This window comes from Lichenostomus cassidix, chromosome 4 (assembly GCF_008360975.1).
Source record: "Lichenostomus cassidix isolate B80296 chromosome 4, HeHo_3.0, whole genome shotgun sequence".
Classification (NCBI taxonomy): Eukaryota; Metazoa; Chordata; class Aves; order Passeriformes; family Meliphagidae; genus Lichenostomus; species Lichenostomus cassidix.
Genome location: NC_139484.1, coordinates 6,437,465 through 6,464,872, shown reverse-complemented (window position 1 = coordinate 6,464,872; position 27,408 = coordinate 6,437,465). Strand labels below are relative to the sequence as shown.

At 36.1% G+C, this 27,408-nt stretch overlaps 1 long non-coding RNA gene across 1 annotated transcript in view; it reads left to right on the top strand.

Annotated features, from left to right (window-relative positions):
• Positions 1 to 27,408, top strand: part of LOC146437740 (uncharacterized) — a 227,862-nt gene that overhangs the window by 20,175 nt on the left and 180,279 nt on the right. The window contains exon 2 of the long non-coding RNA XR_014851970.1: positions 5,102 to 5,185. This is a non-coding gene — a long non-coding RNA (uncharacterized LOC146437740). The remainder of the gene's footprint in view (positions 1 to 5,101; positions 5,186 to 27,408) is intronic.

The following is a 27,408-nucleotide window of genomic DNA, read 5'->3' as shown; positions in this document are numbered from 1 at the left end:
TCATGCTGAAATGACATCTCCCACAATATTGCAGCAGAACTTGTGCTGTGATAAAATAAATGATACTCTTGATATACTCTAAATTCAGTGATGTATTTCTTCTCTGTCAGACATTTGTGCTCATTCCTTTTTATTAAGTTCTTACTTATCGTGAGCTAATTAAGTAGCTTAGTCTCAGCTTTTCTTGCAATGCAAGAATCAACTGTGGTTTTACAATGCTCCCGGTAAATCTGAGTCATACCTAGATCAGAAAAAAAAAAGTATAAAGAGGAAAAATATAATTGTACTTACGTGAATGCATTCATAATAGTCACCTAAGAAAAGTGATGTGACCCCGCCTTTTTTTATTTTTAGTTTAGCTTTCTGTGTGTTCATTAGCCTTAAAGACTGTTTATGTATCTGTGTTAGAATCAGTAAAGTTGAAAATAAAGATCACTGCTATGCTTCTGGTTCAAACGCATCCATTTCCTCTGTGCAGTGGGAAGGTGAGACAAGCTAAAGACAGAGTTTCCAGCCGTGGTCTGTACTCAGGTCACTTCCAATACCCACATGCAGGCCTGCAGTGCTGTTGCCACAGAAGTTCTGTTGAAGGTGGGATGCTGAATCCTGACTTGTTGCATGGTCAAAATCCTTGCTATGGTGGTGCAGATAACATGGATTTATACTTGACCTGGTTTTGTTGCAGTATTGGAAATGGTTTTGATAAATCTGTCTGTCCTTATCGGTCATGAAATATGACATGAGGATTCAGGAGCAGAATGTTGTGCAGAACTCCAGTGTTATTTCATGTGAACTTGGCCAGTTGCTGAGTTTATTTATTTAAAGATAATCCCTTTTGTTTTGAGAGAAGTCTGAAGGGAAGGTGCTTTTCTCTCCTGTGCCAGTTTGCAGCTCATTGTCCCTGACTACATGACCTGTGGAGAAGCTTTTTTGCATAGTGCAGAGGACTTTTTATCTCAACTAGGAACATAATGGAACTGATCAACTTCAGCCTCTCCCTCCCTCTGCTAAGGAGTGCATTTGAGTGGATCTAAACCTCTGCCATACACGTGATTTGTTTTGATTTGCATTTTGATATATTCTGAAGTATGCAAAAGGAGACTGAGTTTCTTCATGGTGTCATAGCAGTTAGATACTCACATGCCATCCCCTGTCTAATTAAACTGAGCCTTTAATTGGGATTTAACTGACATGTTTGCTTGTAACAAGCAAGTTAGGAAATTTTCGTTCTGTTCATCCTTTACTCGCATAGCAAGTATTGAGGTTAATGAGTAAAATTAAGTAGGTTATGTGTAAATCTGTCTATAGTAAATAATTAACACTTTTCTGAGTAGGGTATTGCAAAGCATAGTATAGCTTTGGGAGAAAAAAATTGAGATGCAAAAGGAGGGGAAATTGCCAAAATAATCTTCTAAAGGTTTAAGTGAAAACAGGCAAATGGTTATAAGCAATCAATACTAATTTTTAACTTTTGTAAGAGACGGTAGGGTCTATAACTCTCAAGATAGGCTTAAAGCAGTAGAGCTTTAGATCAGGAGTTTCCTACACTGGATCATGGTTTTCACATGGGCCTCACCTCTGTCTGATACAGTATCACTTCAGTGCTGGGCTGGATGAGTGCCTGCTGTTTGACTTGGAAGATGCTGTGTTCAAGTTTCCTAGATTAACTCTGCAGTGACTTTGGACATATTTTAGAATGAGCGCAAAATCTCATCTTACTAATAACAGACTACTTTTTACTGGAATTGGCTGATTACTTGGAATTTTGCTAAGGTATGTGAAAGATATGTACTGAAGAAAAGGCTCCATTGCAAATTTAAGGTTTCTGTCCCTGAACCAAGAACCTCAGAAATGTTAATGAGGGCACAACTGCAGATTAGAACAACATGAATGTGACCTCAAATATTAATTTTTCTAATTTATATTTTAAAATAGTACTAGTAAGTGAAACTATGTAGTCAAAGAGTGATGAAGAAAAGAGGAGAGTATTTCCAAACTGTCAAGGTGTCTCTGTGTCTGTGCATGGGAACTGTGAGACACAACTCAGTCTGGGAGGAGAAGAATCAGGAAAGTGACAATGACATGATGGCAGGTCTAACTTGGTTCATTTGTTGTTAAATCAAACCATTTTTAAGCGATTCTGTGTTCTTTTTTACCTTTTCCTTTCTTGGCAAGGAATGTGTCTTTTTAGGCCAAGTGTCAGTGGAGTTTCTTTAGTAATTGATTCTTTTTTTTTTTCCATTGAATTTTGTCATTGAATAATAGCTTAATTACCATGGTAAATCTCCATCCTAACTGCTCTGTAAACAAAATTAGACCTCTACTTAGGCAGTTTTTCCACTTCTAGTTTCGTCCATTTTGTTCAGATTCCTTAATATATATGTATAATGTATATAACATAGCTCTGTGTTATGAGCAGATCAGTCCCTTTTTCATTTGACATTACCCCTTTGTGTTCTTCCTGATTTCTTCAGGGCATAATGAAGTATTTGTCTCTTCTGCACTGGGGAGAGGGTTTTAATGAATTGCACAGGGTGTGCTCTAATTGACAGTAATGCATTCTGTACATTTTTGTAATTAAGTCTGTAGAACTCCTTCACCTGAGGTGGATAATTGTTCCCTGAATTATGCCCTTCTGTTTTTATCAGTTTGCCTTACCTTAAAGTCATTGTCATGCATGTGTATTTTTTAATCAGAATATGATACTCAATACCGTCTACTGCTTCAGAAATAACTGACTGATGCAAAAAATAAAAATAATTTAAAAATACATGGACTGTGATATAGATCCAGAAAAGCTTTCAGAAAACTTTCCAAGTGTTATAGATGCCATTTTTCAGTGTATTTCAAATTGAAAAAAGCCATTAAAAATATATTCTTGGCCTATTTAATTAGTAATTTCAAGATAGGTTAAATTCATCACTGTGCAGAGGGTCAGTGAAGTCCAGAAATAAATTAGATCCGATTTAAGCCCTTTGGGCCTGATTCAAAGCTCTTTGAAGCCACTGGGATATTTTTCTTTGAGTTCAGCACAAATAATAGTAATTAATAGTCTCACTATGAGTAGCTCCTGAGTGAAACAAATAATCAAATATGATTGAAAGACTTCAACTTGTCTTAAATACATAAATGGTAGAACAGCACTGGCCAGAAGCTGAGGAGAGCAGAACAGGAGGCTTGGTGCAGCAGCTTTTGGAGGAGCTGAGGTCTGCAGTGCACCCAGAAATGACATCAAAGGCTCATTAGCATGGCTCTTGATGGAAGGTGAGCTGTCAGCTCTGATTTGGGCTGTCTGAAAGGCTGCTGTCACCTGTAGAAACCATGATGGGTGTTTAGGCTGGAACAAGCTCCTAGGATCCTTAGTTTGGTGTTGTAGTAATTAGCTGTTAAAGCAGAACTAGCTAAGGTAGCACTCAGTACAATTCCTATTTAAGCCAACTATAGCATGTTATGGAAGCCAATTAATTGTGGATTTTTATAATCCTGAAAGATAAGGCATAGTTTACAAAAGCATGGAAATTTCGTTGTGTGTGTATGCATGCTTTATATTTGCTCATAGCTACTCTTATTTCTTAAAAAAAAAAATGAAAAATAAATCTAATGTATTAATCAGGGAAGGAATTGGTGAAAAATAAGTTAAGTCTCAACTTGGTCTTGTTTTAACTTATATAAAGCACTGAAAGAAAATTTAGACATCCTAATGTTGGTAACTTTGACCTAATCTATTTCTTTTTTATCAACACAAGACAATTTAGTGTAGTAAATTGATTCAGTAGCTTTAAATTAATCCAAATTACTGGAATGATGAATCACCTGGAGTTTTGCTGTGAAATAAATCATTACATTTAAATCCTTTCACTGGAAGAGCATTTCATTAAAATACATAACTCAGAGATAATATTAGATGGGATTAAGCATGCTTAAAACATTGCTACTTGTTTCTTTATTATCAACCTGTACCATTTCACTATTTACACTGCATATTGAATCTAGGCAAGGCAAGGTTTATCCAACACGTGTATTTTCACATTTTGTTATTCCAGCAATTCAAACTATTCAATCAAATTATGTATTTTTTAACATGCTAGGGGATTCAACCCAGGTTTGCATATACAACTGTTTCTATAGTAACTGGTTCACTTCAAAGGAGGCAATAGCAGTTTGAATAACAATAATAAACCAAAAATAGCTGGCATAGCAAAATGGAGGACAGTGTAGGAATGTTATAAAACGTTATTGCTATTCATTTGAGAATGCGGAGCATTTGCAAAGCATACATGGATGAAACACATGATTCCAGAAAGTATTTGTGTTATGTGGAACAGGGGTCAGTTTAGAGTGAAAATAGAGATTAATCAGGTGTTAATATGATAGTTTGGATACTGTTGATGAATAACTATTCCATTGAGATTCTGTGTTTGATAGAAGCTTGCTTTTTTTCTTTGTTTTTGTTTCCATGATGAATATTTGTCAGATGAGGTGTGGAGTTTTTGTTGGGAGAATAAACAATTCCATGCATGTACCAGGTTGCCTTACCCACCTTTCTCAGAGTAGAGGATGCCTAGAGGTTAAATTACCAAGGAAAATTAAGTGTAAAGGATTTTTTTTTAAGGCATCCATTGTAATTTTCTGTTCTCATGTTCTAACCACTGACTTATTGGATTCTTGGGGGTAGTTACTGAATTTTTAATTTTTTTTCATTTAATGTATGACTTTTAAAGCTCTAATTTTCCTTCCAGGATACAAAAACGTTAAATGTATAACTGTATGGCGATTGGGTGAAGTAAGATAGCTGTTCCTTGATGGTGAGGAGAAAAAAAAATTTAAACATTGAATTTATGCTTATAGATCAAATTTCAAGGTAGAAAACAGGCTGTATTCGGTGGTACTTTTACTGAAGTTATCAGAGTATTTAGTCTATGGTCTTCACACTCCTTTCTGTGTATGCTTCTTGTTGTGGACATGTGGCATCCAGAATTTTCTCCCATTAACTTCTTGGGGCAAATTCCGGTCAATTTAGCTGTAGACTTTATAGAATGCTTGAGGGCAGCTTCCCCAGAGTATCTGAGTGCTAATCACTTTCTTTCTAATGATTTTTCAGGATACCAGTTTCAACGTCTTCAAAGAGTTTCCAGAGAAGTGCTCCACACAAAGAGTAAAGCCCACCAAGAGAGGAAGTGCTGAGGTTAGTTTGTTACATCAGGTCACAATACACACTGGAGTAGGTTAAAAATAGAGACTTCTAGATTAAAGTCTGGTTGAATCGTGCTGACAGCACTGAAGAAATACTGTTTATGTTACACATTAATGGCAAAACACCTTGCCCTCCACATAACTTTATGGAGAACATTGTTGTCATATGAGTAGAATTTAATTAATATAGCCACTTGAATTAAAAAATACTTGCTGCTACAAAACTGAAATTACTTCAGGTGTGTTACATATTGTATATATGTAAGTATGAAGATTTCTATTTAGGGAGTTGATTTCTGTGTCCACATCAGAAAAAGATGCTTTATTTATCTAAGAGATGAGGTAGGTACTCCACTGGTGTACCTGTTAAAAATGCTGAAAAGATACAGAATAAGGCCTTCTAACATAACTTTAGTCAAAACCATAAAAAAAATCACAGCCCCCCAAAACAAAAAAAAACAAGTGTATGAATGAATGAGCTTTGTATCTTTTTTAGATTGAAACATCCGTATAAGCCAGCAGTCTTGGTTTTTTGTTTGGTGTTTTTTTTATTCCTGTTAGTGTTAGTATCTCTGGGGAAAGAAAACACAAAGCACATGTTTATTGATTGATTTTGAAAGATGTATGTTGTTGTTTTTTCTTTGTTTTTTTAACAAAACTTAGTTTTAACAGTATATTTACATTTTCTACTTGCATTTAACTCTAACTTGTAAACTATAATTGTCTCCAGAAAGCCTCTCACTGTCTTAGTCTGCTTTAGGCCAGTCTTTTAGGTTTTTTTTCCCCAGATGTAGCCCTTCATAAAACCTATTCCCCTAGAAGAAGTAAAGGAGGCTTGGAATGCTACTTTTCCACAGTAATTAGTTGTTCAATTTTTAAATATTAATATATTTGGGGATTTTAAAATGACTAGATTTCTTTTAGAAACTCCAAGTTTTCCTGGCGCTTGTTAAAAATATGTATTGGCTGTTTAGTTAGAAAAGCTATTGAAATGTACAGTTTTCAAAATGCAGCCTCATTCAAAAGTTTCCACCAGAAAATTGTGTGCAAATTGGAATTTCCTGCACTAGTTGTTGTGAGAATCTTCAATGATTATAAAGCAACCTGCTTACTGCCCAGATTCCTCATGCTGGAAGAGGTTCTGCCAGTGCATGCTGGCATAAGACTGAGTGAGGAGCTATTACTGAAGTGATGCTTTTGTTTAGCTAGGGAAGAGCTAAATGGTGAGCTAACCTCTTATATCCTGTTAAATGGCCTAATTGAAAGTAGGTACAACTGCAGAGACATTAGTCTAATACCAGCTGGTGATCTTGTGCTATTGGACAAGCAGTTCAATTTTAGGAGCTTTTACCTTCTCTCTCTTCCTCTCCCTCTCATATTTATCTCTTTCTGTCTCATGTTTACTGTGAAGGTTAATGTAGCATTATCAGATTGTATAGACTTGTTTGTAAGGATAAACAGACATGAAACTTGAATCTTAATTCTGTTCTTATTTACCTGCCTACACAGTAATAAGCAGGGAAGATAAAAAGCCAGCTTCATCTGTAGACCTCTTCCATATTTCTTCATATGTAGTGATCTTGCAATGGTAAAATAAAACATTGTTCCTTGCAAGCCTTCCCTTACAACTTATTCTTCAAACACAAAACAGTGTTTTACAGTTATTTATATGCAGTCTCTTGCCTTAAGCAATGCAGAATTTCCCTGAACATTTTTGGCTGGGTATCTATTCATATAATCTTTAACAAACAAGTTTTAAAGTATAGGAGGAAAAAACCATACCAAATCAGTTTTTGGCAGATGTTGTAAAGGGTATAAAGAAAGAAGTAATAAGAATTTTGCAAGCTGAAAACTAGTTCTCAAAACTTAAGTACAGACAGTGAATAACCCCTAGTTAATACATGTTCCCTAGTAACAGTATTTTTTCTCTCCCATTAACTGCTCTGGTAAATGAACAAATCCCTCAGCCGTGGTGTTGTCTAACTACTTTACACTGAATGGATGAAGGGTATGTCTTACTCACTACTCCTGGAGAAGCATTTGGGTTTTGTGTGGGCTTTTTTGGTTTAGTGTGTGGTTTTTTGTTTATTTGGCTTTTGGTTGTTCTTGAGGCCTTGTCATTTAGTGAAGATTTTTATGATAGTTTTGAAAAGAGTCATTGACTAAAGATGACTGAATAAGGAGGAATGTAGCAACAGAATAATGACTGAAAGGTTTAGAAAAAGGAGCTCTATTGTTTGATGCAACTTGGATTAGGCCACCTGTACAACTACAGCTGGCTTATTCTCTGTACTCTTTAAAAACCTTGAGTTCTTAACTTACTGGGATTAATGTTGCAGTACAGACAGCATGCTTGAATGTTTGAAGTTGTCAATTATGGATTCAAAGTTCACTGTATTTTGACAGCTCTGGCTATATTCCTATTTTTTAAAAAAGTTTACTCTGTACCTCTTAAGAGCACCCCCATGGATCATAAAAGATAACTGATTTACTGTAAGGAGCATTAGGGTTTGAAAATTTCAAAGGTGTGTCAAGTGTAGCATTCAAAATTCCAGACTTGAATCTTGGAATTTCCTCTTTGACATCAGCATGAGAATGGCTCTAATAAATGTCTGGGTCCCTTTATTTCTTCCATCTGCCATTTATAAAAGAAGAGTTCCTTTGAAGTTTTGAAAATATGATATTGTTGATAATTACGTATTAGCTCATGCCAAACTCTCTTAAAACATTGCCTTGCTTCTTGTCATTCAGGCACCAGAACTAATTGGCGATTATTAATGAATATGAGGAAAAGCATTTAAAGGGAATTTTTAATGTTTTTTTGTATAAAGAATTGAATCAAAGCCTTGATTCTCTGAATTATATGAAGGGCAAACAGCTTGAGGAATGAGTGTCAGACAGCTTGGCAAAGAAATACTTAATGTATTTAATTTTCAGTTGCAAACTTTGCACATGGGAATTAGAGATGGGTGAGCATCTGGGAGGAGATGTGTTAGATAATGATTGTTCGAGATTCTAGCAAACCTTTTAAAAAACTTTCTAACCTGTTCCATGGTACTGTGAATGTTGATAATGGGAACTGAGGTGAAAAATCCTATGCAGCAATGTAAAGAGCAATGTATGAAAAGTGTTTTTCAGTATTTAAAAGGTTGTTGGGGCTGTGTAAGAGCTTCACCCCTTCCCAAAATAGTTGTTTATTCCTGAAAGGTGTTAGGCTGATAGCAAAAGAAGTTTGTGCCCTCTTTGCTTAAGTAAAAAACAAACTGGAGTATAAATAGACTTCTCATCTGCTCTGTGATCTTGGTTACAGGATTCTGTTATCTTCTTTCTGGAAGCCAAAGAAACTGCTGCGTGGTTCTGTGGCACCAGCTATTGAATAGTCATTGTGAATTAGTGGAAAACTAGAATAATCCTCTCAAATTCATCATTAGTATACGTTATTTTTCCTCAGCAGGCTGCAGAACAAGCTACCTGTTGGTCACAGCAGGTATCTGGAAGTATCTGGTAGTGCTTCCAAATATTTGATACTCAACTAGAAGTAGCAGGATGGGAACTGCTATCTTAAGTGCAATTTTCTGAGACTGGGAAGGAAAAAAAGAGTGTTGGTGGTATCACAGCTCTGCTTTGCCCAAAACAAAAAAGGCAATGGTATGAAATGTATTTATTGCCTCTTAAAGCATTCAGAATAGAACTCACAGGTTCCCACAGATTGCTGCATTCAGGGACTTGATGCCATAGGACATTGTCCCAGGCAACCCAAGACTTGTGTCTCCCATATTTTTTCTACATCCATCTCTGCTGTCTGTTTTGCTGTCTCCAAGATCCAGTTACCCAGGAAGTGAAACTTGGGTGTTACCCCAGGCTTATGGAAGGGAGGGAGTGCTGGGGCCCTTTAAAAACCGGACTGGACAGACATCAAGCTCTGGTTTTTTTCTGTGGCATTGGAGCCCAATCCACAAGTATCCAGCCATTGCCCCAAACTCCAGCCATGCTAGGAGGGTTCAGCCCTACAACTGCCAGGAAGCTTTTCCCAGCATTTCAGCAGCATTGCAGACTTTTGGACAGAAATAATTTTTTTCCTGGGTTTTGTTTTTGCTTGGTCCTGTTGTTTTTTGGGGGAAGAGAACTTCTGGAACTGTAGAGGCTGTGTGGCTGTGTTGATTTCCTTGTTTTTCTGTTTTTGTTGTTTTTTTTTGGATTTTTTTTTTCACTTATATTCTCTTTGCATTTCTCTCCCTTTATTGGTGAAGGGGAGACCTTAAAAACTTAGGGGAGATAACTTATTTTAGAGTCTCTGCCCCCTAAAATTGTCATACTTAGATATGGAGTGGTGGCAAAAGGTCAAGAAAGGCTATTCTAAGCTCTTAGAATATGTCTCACTTGTTGTGTCTAAACTTTGGAAGCAAATTTATTTTCCTCTGGAATTTCTCTTTTGGGAAAATAATTTTTAAAACTTTCTTTATTACTTCATAAGCTTTTAGGCTTCTGGATTTGTGAAATCCTGTGTCTCTCATATGTGTGTAAGCAAAGGCTTTGACTGGATGGCATGTTTTGACATTGTTGCATACAGATATCTTTTTGATGTTTTCTTTGTGTCCAATTGGTTTTTTTGAAAAAAAAAGTCATCTGTGACTACATTTTTTTTTTTTTTTAAATCTCAGTAGTTGTCATATGTATGGGATAACAATAAAAGTATTGCATCTGACATTTTGCACTGAGCTAGGGCTCTACTGAGACTTCATCTACATGCACCATCTCTGCAGCATAAAGGCTTTAATAATAAGAGAAAGTCAATGAGCCTCATGTACCTTTTATAAAACATGACACAAGGCAATATAATTAAAACTAAACTTATTTCCTGTGGTGAAATTAACTTACAGAAATGAAGGTGTTTATTTATTAAATAGGATCTCTGGAGTTCTCGCCTTATTCTTACCCCTCCTGGGAAGGTTTTGATTGTTTGCTTCCTTTCTTTTGCCTTCTTGCTGTGTAATTTATAACTGATACCTTCCTTTGGGAAACAAAATTTGATTGGAGAACAGCCTGCATCACTAGCTAAACAAATTACCAATGTTTTACTCACTTTTCTTTCCTTTTTCTTTCCCTACCACCCCTTCCCCCCTCAACTAGAAGGGGAAGTTAAAAGGTATGTGCACAGGTTTTAGAAGGTCTTTTCTTTCTGGGTAGGTAAACACCTTTTTTTTTTTTTTTTTTTTTTTTTTTTTTTTTTCCCTTTGGTGATATCAAAAGAAGTTAACAGGTGGTGGCTTTTTTAGTTTCCTATTACCAAGTCTTTTGGTGTTGAATGTTGGTCTCTTAGTCCATGGACTGAATGGGTGAAGATGCTTTATGTTATGTGATGTGTAATTTTGGGAAGGATTGAAGAGATATGTGAAATTAGTGTTGCTATCCATTGAGATTAAAATGGTTGGCAGTGTCTTTACAATAATGCGTTGAAATAGAAGACAAAGCAGCAGAGTTTTGTTTGCTTAATTAAGAAAAGCAAGGATTGGTGTGTGGCTAAAAAGAATTATTAATGCCAAAATCAAGACATGGCAGTTGTTTCATTGTGAGCCATGGTTTGTGCTGGATAGAGTATTGATAACAGAAGTTTTCTTTTAATGTGAAAGTATGTTAAGGTACAGGGAAATCAAGTCTTCATCCTCACAAAGTTCAGTTGAATGAACCTGTATCCTGTATGGGTCTGATCTTCATGAGTTGGATTTCTGCAGTAATATGGGCAGAAGCATCATTATTTTTTCCCATATTTCCATAATCTTTTTTGCAGTGGCAAAAAGTTGAATAATTTACATCTTGTAGTCCTTACAAAGTAGTAGTAACTTGAAAGATTTTTTTAATGTATTTTGAATGCTTATACACTGTCTGTAGGGAATAATTAATTATTATAGTCTTCCTTTGCAAAATCATCATGATTTTCCTGTATGTGCTAGAACTGAGAACTGTTTAGAATATTCACTGGAAACTATGAGCAACCAAAAGTTCGTATCCTAACAGAAAAGAGGTTTTTTTGGTTTTTTTTCCCCAGCTGTGATTATTGAAATTTTACTAGGAAATTCACAAAATAAAAATCAGCAACCAGCACTTCATCATGCAGTGAGTGGAGGTGTTTCTAACTGCCGTGATTAGAAATAGGTTGATACTTCACTGTTTCTTCTGGTTTGAGTGAAGTACTCCTTTATTATAGTGAAATATTGAAGTATTTTGACTCAGTGGTTTTCTGGAGGTGATATCATGGCACTTATTTTTTTATACTTATCAGCATCAGTGATACATATGATTTAGGTTCATTTTTACTGTTGTATGAAACATGTACTAGTGTATGTTGGGTTTTTTTGAGATAAGAAAATCAAAAAGCAATCCAAGTTTTGTTTTTTTTTTTTTCTTCAGACTTTCAGATTGACATTTCTTGATTTTGAATACTATTAGTATAGTCTGAATAGCCCTTGAAGAACTGGGCTTAGAGAAATACAAAAACACTGACTTGCTCTAAAGAGTTAGTTGGGTGGTCTGGAAGACTTTTTAAGTGCACAATCTTGGACTTACTGAAGGAAGCCACTCTTCAGACGCAAGAGAGAGGACATGTGCTTGCTTCATTAAGTGGGAAGAAAGCATAAGAAAAAGCTAATTTTCATCTCACAAAAATGGTAGGGAAGCTCCTTGTTAATCCATTGGCTGTGTGCTCCTCTCACTTGAGGAAATAGATAACTCTTGTTTAGTATCATGAAGTGAAACTCTCTGGCTTTTCTCTGTAATTCGTCTGCCTAATGTCTGTGGTTAGTATTACTTTCTGCCTCTTAACAAGTATAAATTAAGGGGTTCAAACAAATATTAGTTATTTTACTTTGTCATATAATTAGTATGAAAGTTACATTTGAATTTACATCACTCTTATTTTCTCACTGAATATTGTTTGCACAAAGTGGAAATTAAGAATACAAAATAAAAGCCTTTTATTTTTAGTTCCATCAAGCTACAATATATGCCAAACTATTTGCTAACATGAAATTTCCTGAAATTAAAAGGTGTGTGGTTCTGAAATACTGACATAAATGCTGTTGCCTTCAATAATGTAGCTTAGCCTAGGAATAACTAAACATGAGTCCAACTGCTATGCAAAATATGTATTTATTTTCTAACAAGATTATGTGGTTCTGTCATGATTAAGGTCACTTTGTCTTGACCTTTTTAGAAACTATCAAGAGCAAATAAAATGACACTTGAAGTTGACCCAGGGAAATTAAAATCACCTTTAACCTTTAAAAAGCATACAGAATACTGCACTTTTCCCCATGGTTCCTGAGTATTTTATTTTACTGTTTTGTGAGTTTTGCTGTGTTTGGTTTTTTTTCCCCTAATTTTGCTGACTGGCAAGAGAAATGAGCATTAAAAGGATTTGTCAACTGCAAGTCCTTCTGCAAGAGTGCTGAACAATAAATTCATTTTTTCATAAGAATTCCTTTTCTTTCCAGTATGCTTACAAAGCTTCTCATCTTACAGATTGTAATATCTTCATTTTTAGTCATCATTTCTCCCTTACATCCTGGAATAACACAAGCTTTTCCATGGGCTTATAACTGCTTTACTGTGCACTTTTTAACTTCTGTGAATATTTAATTGCTAGAGAAATTAATTTTTCTCCTTATGGAATGTGTCATTGATAGTTTTATAAGGTGTGTCCTCTCATTTTAAAACAATTAGTCCTAAGAAATGTAATTGAATGAGATTAAATTCTCGAGGGAGGTAAACACCAGGGAAGGAGAAGAGCTATTTAGACTAAAGGACAATATTGGCACAAGAACTAATGGGTGTAGGCTGGCTATGAATAAATTCAAGCTGGGAATTAAAAGCAGATTCCTAATTCTTAGAGCAGTGAGGTTCTGCAATGGTGTTTCAATAAAAGCAAAATCATAAGCACTCTTAGGAAGGAGTTTGACTGCTTTACGAAAAGCATTAAAATATGCAGTACTTTCCATGGCTGGGGATTGGACTGAGATTTGGTGGTCCTTCCTGTCCTGTAATCCTAAGAAGTGAATGCTTTCTGAGGCATTTGTTTACAACTCAGAAATTTATCTTTCCATGTCCTGGTGGATGCATAAATGTGACTCCTGTTGATTTTAGTCTCAAGGTCAGCCCTTGGCACATTTAGTTTGATGTGGTAATTCTGAGGGGTCAACCTGGAGTGTCAGTTCAAGTTGCAGAGGCTCACAGTTGTTTGTATGTGATAATGGTAAGTCAGATATTGAGACAGAGGCTGGAGGCTTCTTGCATTTCAGTTCTCCAAGTTTACATGCAGAAAGGTTCATGATCTTTTTAATGATAGGGTATGTGGAATTAAAAGAATTGGGGTTTTTTCATGTTGCTACTTCTCATTTTTAGTACAAACCTGAACAACCTTCTGAAAAGTGCAGTGGAGCAGCCTATTTGGGTAGCTTAGATGCTGGTTACTACAATCTAAAGTGAAACTGAGTGTGTTTTATTTCTGCATTTTGCTGGTCTCTTTCCTCTGTATCTAACTGAAGTGTTTAAATACTGAGATATTCACTAGCAAGGCAGTGGAGTTTTCTCATTAAAAGTGTTTGTAGCCTTATTTATACAGTTACCCATTCCAGTGACTTGTCCTGCCTCTAGTGCTGACTGGGCTAAACATGATTTACTATTGATTCAGCTGCATGAAGTTCACAGACCGTATTTCTGAACTATTTTGCAGTGGAACTTAATTTTTCTTCTTGCTTTAATTTTTTCGTGCTGAAACCTGAGCAGCTTCTGAGTTGCTGTCAAGCAGTAGACTTCAAGGAGACTGAGCTGACTTGCAGGTGCTTGAGTGCTGTGGCAATCTCTTTACAAAGTTTTCTCCCTCCTTATGCGATTCTGGCATCTTATTTTCTGTGTTGGGCTGTTTCAGGGGTTTGGGCTTCTTTTTGACCCTTCATTCTAGCACCAAAACATCAAGTGAATATGTTTGCTAGCCTGTGTCAGCTGAGCATTTGATGTAATAAGTTTAATCAGGAAGGTTTTCTTGAGGCTTATCCATGTTGAGCAGCAGCTTGATTGTAGTGCATTTGGGGAATGGCAGAAGGGCTGTTATTTTGACCGGTTGAAAGAGCACCCACCCTTCATGAAAATATATTTTTATTTGGTTAGTGTATGTTAAGATGTGCCTGTGTGTTAAGGATGCATTCCATGAACCTTTCACTTGCAGAGTTGAATTAGAACCTGGAATGGAGCAGCAGAGGGCATTTCAAGGCAAAGTTGAAAGAATCCCTTGAGCAGGATATGAAAGGCTCGCCTTATGCCATCTGACAATTCCTTTGATCACATTTCTTTTCTGGAAAGGTGGTTTTTATAATACTGGACTCCCACAGGTGTTTACAGTAAGCTACTATGAATGAAGCAGATAAGCACACTGACAGTCTTTGATGTCCATTTGATTTGTCAATAATTATTGGAGGAGTTTCATTCTGAAGTAATTTTGTTTACCAAAACAACTGTCTAATTAAATCAACTAACTAAACACAGTAAAAAAACCCCAACCGAACCTTTCCCTTCTGGAATAATTGAGTTTAGCATTAAGTTCCATATTCATGTCTTATTTACAATTGTAAATGCACATTTTTCATCAATATTTTCTGACAGCTTTATATTGGATTTAGGCCCGGAAGGCTTTCTGCAGATGCAAGTTTTCCAAAAGCTATTGTTTTAGTGATTTTTTTTTTTTTTCAGATTTTTCACAGTGTATTATAAATGTCTTGTTTTCTTTACTGATTTCTCTTAATTTTATTCTATCTGAAGACATGCTCTGTAGATTAAAGTAAACAATGGGTCCAAACCCAGTTATTTTAGCCCTTTGAGAACTCTTCTTGGTTTTCATGTGGTTGGGGACTGTGGCTTTGAGTGCTGCATATTTGGAGTTGAAGATTTATAATCTGTGCAGCCATCATTCACCAATCTGGCATAAACACAACCATCTTTCTGCTCTCCTGGCAATTAATAACCTTTAGGATATAGCATTCACTCTCAGGCATGTCTTAGTAGTTCATAGTCTTTAACAGATACACTTGAATATGGATTTTGTAACTTTTGACTGATGTTTGATTTCATTTGTGAATTGAGTTATAATGATTGACATCATTATGCAGTAAAATGCTTTTTTTTTAATTTCCCAAGTAAAAGAGGAATGTGGGATTCCTGTTTCTGTGGTGTGAATTTTTAGTTTTTTTACTAGAGTGAGGTTTAATAATGCCACTGACAACCTGAAAGTTACAAACTACAGTTAAAGTAAAAAACACAGATAACTAGTACAAGGGGATGGAAGGAAAGGAGTAGCTGTGCTAAGGACAGGAATGCATTCCTAACTCATATTGGAGGAAACTATTTGATCCTGAAATGCTGTTTAGAGATTTTTTCATACCTTTTTTTGTCTGAGATGCTTCCATTGTCAGTGGTAGCTTTGGTTATTGGTAATGTAACAGGCTGACAGGCATAAAGTTTAATGTTAAGCTTCTGCAGGAAATGTTTTTCCACAAAAAATTATCAAAACACAGCAAACCCTCTTGCTCCTCTTAATGGTTTGTAATCAGACTTGTTTATGTTGCAAAGTTAACTTTGTCTGTAGTTAGATTTGCTGTTTCCCTAGAGAAGTTCTTTTGTGACTAAAGGTGGATTTGCGTTTGGACTGCTTTACAGTGACTCTAAGGTTTCATAATGGACATTGAAAACATTGACAGTGGTAAAGAAGAGGATATGGATAATTGGAAAATAATTGTGCATAATGTTTTAGTATTTGAAATTCACCATGCACATTCATTTCTTTTAAAAAGTGTTTTGCTAGAAAAGTGTTCAGACAGAGAATTATAATTATAGCCTAAGTGGTTCTGGCCCTGGTTTTCTTAAATTAAGTATTTTAAATATGTATGTCTGCTAATATATCATTTATGGAATATGAGAGCAAATTGGATGTGGAGGGCCAGATACAGTCCTTCTGAGTGCTTCTTTTCTCTCTGAGAATAAAACCATTTGTTTTGAAGATTCTTAGTCTGAATCAAAAGGTAAAGTGCTGAACAAAGAAAAATAAAATAGTATATAATTGACGTTGATTTTATTGGCAAGAACCTGGTTTTGTTTTAACATAACTGTCTATGTGGCCTGTTTAGTATTAATTCCTAATGTGAAGAATTTCAAACCACTGTAACCCTTTGTCATTTACAAAACAGACTCTTCACTGTTTTCAGTGTAAGTAATGTTGATTATGTATTATTGATTTTTGAATACATGGATTGAAGATATGTTTTACTCTCCAAATGCCTGAGTAGGTCAAATGCTAAAAATGAAATGCGTCCATACAACCGAGTGTTTTGCATAGGTAGTGCTTGTTCCAAACACAAAGGAGTAGCACAGATCTTCTGGATCATGGAATGTGGTCCTGTCCTTTCACAAGCAACATTTATGTAATGCTTTTCCACTATGATCAAGTTTCAAATTGTGTTTTTGGTTTTGTACATTGCCTCAGAGCCTGCCTTACTGAAACGCTGTACTGTACAGTTCATTGTGTAATGTCTACAAGTGCTCTGGTAACAAGTGGGAAAAATGAGCATTGATAATATATTCCAGAAACAAGTACTCTCTTCTGCATGTTTTTCTTTTTGGTTCTATCCTCATCATCCCTAAGCAAAGGGTTTTTGAAAAAATACCGTTTTTGAATACTAAAGCTCCTATATGAATTGAAGGTTTGGGGTTTTTTTTGTTTTATTTTAAAGAACTCACAGGTCAAAGGCTTGCTTACTTCTCTGTGGAATCCTTCAAACAACATGTCATATATTCTACTTAGGAAGAAAACCTGTAATTCATTTCACAGTTGTGCTGACATTTGCTGTGTTCCATATTACTCAGGAATTGTTTGATGCTTTGTTCATGGCAAGTGTTTCCATTTATCTGATTTTGAGTGATATGAAGGCTTTCTCTAGACAAGAAAAGTTCATGTGAATAATAAAATAAATTTTGATGTCATATGGAAACCTTATAATAATACAAAATGATTTCTCTGATACTGGTCAGAGCAGCTTTGTTTTGAAAACTGAGAGAAACTTCAACCACTTGTGCAAATTCTTGAAGCTATTGTGTTCACCCTGCTGGTAATATGGGAAAGATTTGTGTTGGGATGTGGTGCTTGGCTAGCAACTTTAAAATTCAGTTTTCCCAGAATTAACTCCCTGAATTTCTGCTGTTAACTGTAAATATATGCTTTCTTCAAGGGGAAGAAATTTAACTGTCTCTTGGGTACATGAAATAACTACCAGTGTCAATATCTTGTCTAGGTTCTGTAAGTCTCATCTGTCCCTTTTTCAGATGCCACAACTTCCAGCTTTCTTCTGACAACTTAGGTAATATGTCTTATCTTCAATGTGAAAAATAAGTGCAAAACCTGGTCTTTGCCATGGAATAAGTACCATCAATAGTACTGGATAAGAGAAGAGGGACTGGAGGATGGTGGTGCTGCCTGATTTTGTTTCTGCCAAAGAAGGGTGAAGTTGCAGAACAGAAGGTAGCATTTCTACTGTATCATTACTTATTTATTTTAGTTTTGCTCTTGGCCATTTGAAAAGGCAGGAGAGTATAAATTTGTACAAAATTAAATTCGCAGTTCTGAGAGCGGCTGGTTTCTATGAAAATATCCTTGCTGGTTCTCCTGTGGAGCAGCTTCAGCAGCCTGCCTTCCTAACTGTTCTTAACAGCATGAAACCTGATTTTACCATGTGGAAGCAGATTTTGTCACAGTGGGGACAAGGCAATGCGCCTGTGTGGTTGCAAGAAAGCTGAAGGAGTCCCAAATCACTTCAGTCTCTGCAGGGTCCATCTTTATGCTTCAGTTATTTTTCTATCTGTTAAGATAACTGCATCTACATAATGGAGTTTTTACATGTTAGTTTGGGAAGGGAAGTATAAGACCAGGAGAGAAAAATGAACAGTATGGTGAAGCAGTGAAAAACAAGGAAATGCATAAAACTGAGCTCCTATCTGTGTGTACTGCATGTTGTAGATACTGTAATATGGAATACACATTGTAATACCCCCTGTTACTCGAAATAGGATCTATAGGTTTTGTTATTATGGGGAATGGAATTACAGAAAAGCAAGGGTCCACAAATCTTGCTCAACTATGTTTCTGGGTTAAGGTTAATTTACGTCAATACCAGACAATCAAAAGCTGCAAGGCAAGTCTAAAAATTATGAGAAGGAATTTATTTCTCCATAGTTCTAATTATGGTTTTCCTGAAAGCAGTAGGTGAGAGCAACATGATGCTATTTGTGTTTTAAAATGTGTAACCAGGTTTTATTAGCAACTCGTACTTGCTTCCAGAGAGACTATTAATAAAACTCCTCAATAGACAAATGCTTTTTTAAAATAATGAAACCAAAAAGGAAGTGGGACAAGGTACTGTACTTTGATTACCATTAAAAAATATTTAGGTAGTAGAAGGCAATAGTGAGCAGGAGTATGTTGGATGTTTATTTTTCTTCCTGTGTTTGCTACTTCATTAAATAGTCCCCATGAATAGAATAGCAGTTCTGCTAGAAGAAACAGCGGTGAAGAGGTCAATGCTTTGTGTAGTAGAGAAATCCACATGTTGAAATCATGCAAAAATAATATCTCCAAGATATGGGTCTGAGATCTGTTTTTATGGGGCATTTTGATACACAAATGGATGTTTTTCATGTCCTGTGTCCCCCTCTCTCTTTTCCTCAGATTCCCTGACAATAATCAGATTTTTTGACTGTGGTGAGTCTGTCAGGAAACTATTTTTCAGGTTTTGATTAATGTCCAGGCATTTGGTGTTCATCTGTACTGCAAAGGAAACTTGATTTCAAGGAGCTAAGTAAATTCTTTGCTTCTATAGACATACACTGACTTTATAAGATACTGATACAATATTTCTGAATGCAGTTCTCTTGAGCGTTTTCAGCTGAGCAAATCATCAGGCAATTGGTTTTTGTGTTTTCAAGCTGTAATAGCATCCCAAAACTGGTGAAATAAGGCTTTCTACTTGGCTTTGTGCTGAAAGGGGCAGCGCAGTCAAACACTGCAAGTGTCACTATATATGATACTCTAGTGGCATCATAGGAAATTTCACATCCTCTCAGTTTATTTAAAAGAAATTCACAATGCAGCAAGAAATTCTGAATATGTTGGAAAACAGTATTGTGAATGGAAATAAAGCAAGTTGAAATAAAACCCAGACTTGAAACAGGAAATCATACTTATGGGTATGTTTTCATACAAATAAGATTGCTGCTCTAACAGGAGGAAAATGTTTTTCAACATCAATATGTTTGTAAGCAGTGGGGAGGAGGCTTTTATGTGGAGCAGACAGCCTCAGGCACCTGTATTTACTGTTGTGGGCTCTAAAACATTATAGCACTTCTTTAGACTGAAACAGAAGCAGAGTTCCTTTCCTACTCCTGTGTGGCAACTGTGGATTTTTGGAATGCTTGCCTTGTAGTTCTAGCTCACATTTAAAGACAAGTGAATAGTCCTAGAGAGGGGAACATTAGTAAGGTGTTGCCTACATAACCCACCCCCTCTAAACCTTAAAATTCCCAGAGCTCAGACCAGTGTAGGGATATATATGACTGCAGTCTTTGTACACCATCATACTATTATCCATATTAGAAAATAGTGCTGTTATTTGCTATGATCAGATGGGCGTAAGAGAAAAACTGTCAATCTTAATATCAGTGAGTAGATGGAACTGAAGTTAGAGATGGGGTCAGATATTGTTTTGGTTTGTTGTTTCAACTGGATCTTCAAATGAATGCTTAGCTGAAAAGAAGCACAGTATTTATATTAACTGATCAAACTCACTGTTTCAAAGCAGAATGAACAGTTTAATATTCCACCATAAGCGTGGATAACTTCCTGCAGGTCTTGCTCAAAACACGGTCATGAATAGGCTCTGAGGAATGGTACCTTCTGTAAAGTGTTAGAAATGTTAAGGAAGTCAGTCTGATTGACAAGTGTAGTTTGTGCACAAATTGCTTGTCAGAATGGAGCAAGTCAGTTATTTGCTCAACACGGAGGTCTGAATGCATATCTTGTATTTCTATAACTGCAATGTTTAATGGAATGTTCCAATCAGCTTATTTCATCAGTGAGCCCTTTGATTAACCTCATTTACTTACTTTTCGTTTAAAAATACCAAAACTTTATTTCTTGTCGCATGTCAGGGAGCTTGAGGACAATAGCTTAGAACTGTGAAAAGAGGTTGTAGCTGGATATTCCTGATTTGCTTGATTAAGGCAATGGACATAAAGGAAATCATAAAACACCAGGGAGAAGCAAATCGCTTGTTGTAAGGAAATATAGAACACCTGATAAAATAATTCTGGTTTAAATCTCAACACGGCTTGGCTCAGTGTAAACAGAAGAAACAGGTAGTTGTGATACTTGCTAAAGCAAATGCTCTGCCGAAGTGTTAATCATTGTAAGTGGTCAGTTTGATTAATAAGGAGCTGCCTTAGAATTCTTACTAATTCCTCATAGCTAGGCAAATAGCAGTGATCAAGATGACCTCAGCAAGTTTGGGTTTTGATGGGTCATGTAAAGGACTGATCATTGCCCATTTAAAACTCCTGTGTAGTTTGCAATCAGGTATGTGGATTTACTTCAGTAAGTTACTGTTTCTGGATTTAAAAGAGAAGTACTGAAGCTCTGCAGGGGTAGCTGCAGCATCATGATGTCTGGAATATTCTCATGTTTTGTGAGTGATTGGTTTGTGAGTTTTATGTTATGCATGCATAGTAGATGTTTGTACCTTATATTATGATGAGCACACATTATCTTAAAACACTGTCTTTGATGCCATCAGCTAGCTAAATATTATCACACTTAAAAAAGCCCCTTAAAAAACCAAGTGTTCCTTGTCTCTGTCCTCCCACATATTCCCAGTTGAGAATCTTCCATTTATCACCACAAGTAAAGCTGTAACCAGTATTTAATTCTGCCTTCTATTTCATTGTCTGATTACTCATGGCTGTCGATGCAGGGTATTTGACAAGATTAATGGTACAACTAACATCTTTGTGCAACTATTATTGCCAGTGGTTATCTTAAAATTCACTTCTAAGAGGTAATGTGGGTCCTTGAACATGAAAGCTACTGAGTGTCTTTTAAACCACTAAGCAGAAGGCTGGAAGCATGGGAAGGGTACAGCCTTAATTGAATACACATCTCTGGTGAAGTGTAGAAAATATTGCATATTGTGATATTCAAGAAGGCTGGGAAAAAACCCTACATAATGTCTGAGTAATCTTTCTCTGTATACTTAAACTAATAATTCATTGATTTACTGCTTTTCATAAATGTTCCATTCTCAGTAAGGAGAATGTACTTCACTGAAATAACACTATTTATATGTTATAGGAAATGTAGTCAACATAATTATTATTTATACTGTTGGTTATTCAGTAGTTTGTGATTTTGCATTTGTTTTCTACTCTTGGCTTCATTTTTCCTGAAAATGATAATGTTATGGTAAGTATGGGTGAATGCAGATGGGAGAGAGCTTTTCCTGTCAAAACTGAGTTTTGATAAGTGGCAAAGTAAGTCTAATGCTGCTGTCCTGCCTTATGGATACCACGTGTAAATCTAAACCAGCTAGATCTAATTTTGCTGTGTTCTGTGGTGGAGCTGCACCTCCTGGGTTCTTGCCCAGTCCTGGGAGTTTAAAGGTCAGTGAATCACAGTGAAGGGCTAGAAACACTCTGCATTAACTACTTACCCACAGAAATACAAAAAAGAGTGAAAGTCAAAGAAAAAGCAGCACTAAGTGCTCTTTCTCAGCTTGTCCTTTTCCTTTTCAGGAGCATTATTCTTTACCAGACTCTAATACCCTGCTGTTGTCTCTTCCATATCAGCAAACTCTGTAGCATTTTTGTAGTTTAGAGCAAGATTTTCTAAGTCAGGGCTGCTCTCTTTCCTGTTGGGAATGTGGTAGGTAAGATTCTCTTGCAACCTCATACAGTATTTTGAATTGAATGGAAAACAATACCAAAATTCCTAGCAGCCAGGAAATCTTAGTTCTAGTGGTGGCCCTGGTAAGCTATAAACCAGAATTTTTCCCATTTATCTCTTATGTCTGATCCTTTGCAAGTCATGGCAATTGTGCAATTTAGGTAATTTCCGAAGAATTCCTTCCCTCATTCATGTGGAAGCATCAGTTATGTGGATTCTTAGGGAAATAAAGGAAGCCGATTAATCCTTTTCCTTCATGATATATAGTCTGTGAAAACCTGAAGTTTCACCGTGAGCTCTGCCTGCTGTGAGTTCCAAGCAGCCTCAGTCCCTCCTGAGCCCAGGATTGAGCCGAGCAGAGCATTGAAGGGATCTCTGTGCCTGCTGTGCAGTGGCAGCTTCCAGCCGCAGCTTCCTTGCAGGGAGCTCTGCCAGGCTCTCAGAACGAATCGATTTGTAGCCCACGTGTGTGTGTGTTTGTACGCAAATACAAATGTTTTGATATGTTAATGAGTGAAACCTCCTTGAAGCCCCAGGTGCCTGACCTCGGTAATGTGAGGAGAGGAAAATGTGTCCTTAGCCATGAATAAGGCATTCCATGGCAGGAACTAAGGCAGTCAGAGGCATGTTTTCCCAGCCTGCTTTTTTATCTAAGGAGTTTAGCTCTCTCTGTATAATGAGCAGATCACCCACACGTGACTCTAACAATACTCAGGGTTGTGACTTCTATTCCTATCCCTTTATTCCCTAAATTCAGGCATTCAGATAGTACAGGAGTGCTGTATGAGAGCATCAAGCCTTACGCAACTGGAGAGTAGCTTTTCATTGTGAAACTACAGCATTTTATAGTGAAAAGCAATTAAATAAAACTTCTGACAGATTTTTGGATTGTTAGGTGACTGCCAAACTTTTAAAAAAGTAGCACCATATTTCACCCTTTTGTAATAGGTAATTGATGCATGTATTGTATTAGCTATTATTTATCTGAAAGAAAAACATTTTCTCTAATAATTCATCAGTAGTGAGAGAACTGGATCTGATGCCTTTATGAAAGATTTATCACACATGCATGGTGTACCCTGATGATAGCATGTTGATCCAGGTCTTGTGTCGCATAACCAACTATTTAGGCTTTTAAATAATGTGGAAATCTGGAAGTACAAATTCCAAGTCTGAGAAGCAGATGATTTTGTCTCCTATTTGGGGACACCAGGCATAGGCCTTGTTCTCTGGAAGAAAGAAAATTGCTTCATATCATAAGAAATGTTTGTGTAAATGTGAATAACAATCAATCAACAATCAACTGGTCATTTCTGTGAATATTGCTCTTCACTCCCCTGTGTCTGGTCGTGTCTTTTATGGAGATGCTACACAGTGAACAACCAAAAGGAAAAGGAATGGTGATTTGGCAGATATGAAAAGCTAAAATACAACTTTCCAGTTTCAGTGGACTTGATGCTGATCTCCTTTCACCAAAGCCACGTATATTAAAGTCCTTGCCTGAGTTAAATGAGGACAGAATAAGAGGACTTATTTGGGTTTTAAGCATTTGTTACTGCAGGTTTTTCAAGCAGATTTGTTTCACCTGATAGTTGTCCATTTATGGAACCACCGTGAGAAGAAATGCAATAGCTGACAGTCTTAAAGGTCAAAAATATTTTCCTTCAAAAATTTTTTGTACTAGACTGATTTTTTTTTTTTTTTTTTTCAGACAGGTAGAAATTCTTGACAAATGCATAAAGTAAGTCTTCAGCATCATATAAAATTACCAATTATTAAATCTGTATCTTTAAGCGTTTTGTGTATTTTGATTTTTTTAATTGCCTTTAATCACAAGCATGTCACCAGCTTGCAGTGAGCACCAAAATACTACTAGGAGGTAGTTATTTAGAAAGTGCAAAAGGCTGCACTGTAGGAGGTTTGGACAGCTTTCACTAACATTTTTACAATCTTGCAGAACACATGCATGCATACGGAATAAATATTTAGAAATTGCATTTAACTGTACGTCTCCATAATTTCTGAAGATAGCCTATTTTTACTGGGAAAGAACTCTAAGTTAAGTCTTTTGTTTATGAATGTTAACAAGTTGTGAATGTATTAATATGCAATCTACAAGTGAGTGAATAAATCAGTGTTTGGACTCTTTTAATCTAATGCAGTGTGGACAAATATCCAGAAATAATTAAAATGATGGACATGTTGGTATTGCATGCAACCTCTACATTGTTATTTTGCATAAAAAGGGCAAGTAAGGGGAAGATGTCCATACATTATGGGTTTAATTGGCAGTTTCTTGTTATTAGAATAGAGGGTTATTGTCATTCCTAATGTACTTAATGTGAATTCAGTATTTGAGAAAGGTTGGTAGGTGAAAGATGAGGTTAAGGGTTGACTTGTGAAAGGTTTGGTACTTGTGGATTGACAGCTCTGAGAATCTGACAACAGCTGCACAGAGAACCAAAACAGCCCAGCCAGTGCTGCTGCCATCGTTGTCTCACTGCCCCATCCCTTACCAGTGATGCTCCTGCTTTTATCCAGAGTTCATCTGCACCTCTGCGATGTAATCCTTCAAATCCTGCCATTTTTGCTAAGTTTACTTGCACAAGAATACAATGATAGCTGTGTCTCTCTTGCCAGCTGATCCTTTTTGTGTGAGAAGGCTCAAAGCACTAAAAGTTCAGCAAAATGATCCTTTTTTTTTGTTTGTCTGAAGTGCTAAAAACTTGTTACAGCTATCAGGGTGAACATTCAAATTCAGACTCCAGTGAAGTTCTTCCTTCAAAAGTGGCAAGGGTGCCCTTGAACTGTTTTGATATCCAAGATGAGATCTATTTCCCCATCTGTCTGTTAAGAAAGGGTTGTTTGAAAACATCCAAGGAAGCTAACAACCATAAATTGGCAGCTAATTGTTCAAGGTTGTACGTCTTTTTTGTACATGTTTCCTTTCCAATGATAATTTTCAGAAAGATATTATAATCTTTGATCCTATTTATGATAATTTTGCTCTGAATAACCTGACCTTTAAACAGTATTTCCTGCAGCTTATATTAATGGTATGTGCAAGTATAATGCAGTAGCTAAAGTCTTTGGTATTTTTTTCTCATAAAATTTGGACCTCAGGAAATAAGATGTTTCTCTGTGGACTTAAATGAACAGAAAGAAAAATCTATTTTTCCCCCACTCTTGGACTGGAATACTCCTAAATTAAAAAAAATTATGGAGTTATGTAATTTAATATTACTTTTTTCAGTCTTTATCTTTAGGTCCCACTTTGTCACTAGCAGATGAGAGTGCTGCATATGAAATGAGTACACTCACAAAAAGCACTAGCAGGAGCTTTGTAAGGTTTTTAGACATGTTCAGGGTTTTTCATCTGAAGTGGCCTTTCATTACTAACTTGATGCAATGTGATAATGCTGTATTTTTCTCTCTGCTGATTTAGTCATCTGCCATGCAACTGTGGCTGATGTCCTCAAGCAGGAAAAAAGATACAGATAATGGAAAGTTCATACTCTAGAGTCTGCTTGCATCTTGTTACATAGGCTTGCTAACATCACTCCCTTTATGACAGGTTGCTAAGGTTTATCATTACAGTGGGCCTTTTCATATTTCATATGATGACAAAATTTCATACATTTTACTATTCATATTATTTTGTCCATTAAAGGACAGGTTTGCCAAGACCTGAGACAAGCAGCAAATATTTTCACTCTTTTCCACCTGAAACTGGGTGATTCTTTTTGCTGTTACCTCATGTGAGTAGCAAAGTATGATAAAATTTATTAGTATTAAAATATTGTGGCCATGTGGGAAAGTAGCCCTACCTAGAATGTCTGATAGTGTGAACTTCCAGTCAAAATTCTGAGTATTGTAAACGGGGTTTATAAAAGTTTGAGAGCTTTTCAAAAGTTCTTAACTTCTGAAGTTTTCAAAAGTTTAAGAACTTTTGAAGATTCCGCTATAAAACATGAATGACAAACTGGGAAAATGAGGTTAAATAAGGAAAATATAAGAATATGTGTTTACAATCTGTGTGATTGAAGCCAAATATGTTGCAAGGATGGGCTGGCTGGGGAAGCATTGAAGAAGGGCACAAAGGGGCTGAAGTATTTGCACATAAACATTTCAGAAGTGGATTGTACCGAAGGTGGATTTGACTGCAATACCAGTGTGCTGAAGATTAAAGGAGGGATTGTTCATAGGGCTGTTTCACATCATGTACTGCTAGTTCTGCTAAGACTGCAGGTTTAAACAAACACCATGTAAGTCTTTCTTGGTCCCACTATCTTTGATCCCCTGAATTTGAGTCATTTGTTTAGTAATTCCCAAATGTTCTTCAAGTAATGTACATTAACAGGCTATTGACTTCTCTTGAGGCAAACATCAATGTTTATCGAATAGAGAAATAAATATTGACTGAAGTAAAGCCAAAGTCAATTTTTTCCTCAGAACTATAAACCTTAATGTTCACTGAAATGCCAAGTAAATATATGGTGGTTGCCATTTAAATCTTGGTAATTCTCTGGAATTATGTATAATATTTCCATTGCTGTTTACGTGCAAAATATGACTGTCATAATAAATATGTAAAACAATTTGCAAATATTCACTTTGTTCAATAATGGAAGCACAGCTATTAAAATGCGATTTGATAATTTTGGAAATTATGATCATTTATTTAGTAGTATCATGGCCTTTAGCAAAAACGGTTTTATTTGCATTTTAAATTAGTGGGGGTGTTTCTGTGATGGATTTTTTTATTATTATTCCTAAGCGAGTAATGCAGTGTACTTATTGCAAATATGAACTCACACTAAAGGAATTGTCATTTATTTATAAGCCAGCTAAACATGTACCTAGGAAATGTGACTAGTATCCTTTTAAAGTATCGTGTCTGAAAAATATATTTATGTATTTTTTTATGTATTTACAAAACAGTGACCAGTGGGGGTAAAGGTAATAAGTGAGGAAGCCAGGTGATAAGTTCTTTCAAAATCTCTTGGAAGTGTATTAATTGATTTTATGAACAACTGCACCTGACTAAAGCTATTACTGCTTGCAGTAGTATTTGCAAAAAACTTCATTAGACTGATTAAGTCAGATTCTGCACCTCTGCTCTGACCTGTTAGTTTTGTCTTAACCTTAAATGGTTATATTTATCTTTATACTTCTGCTTTCCAAGACAA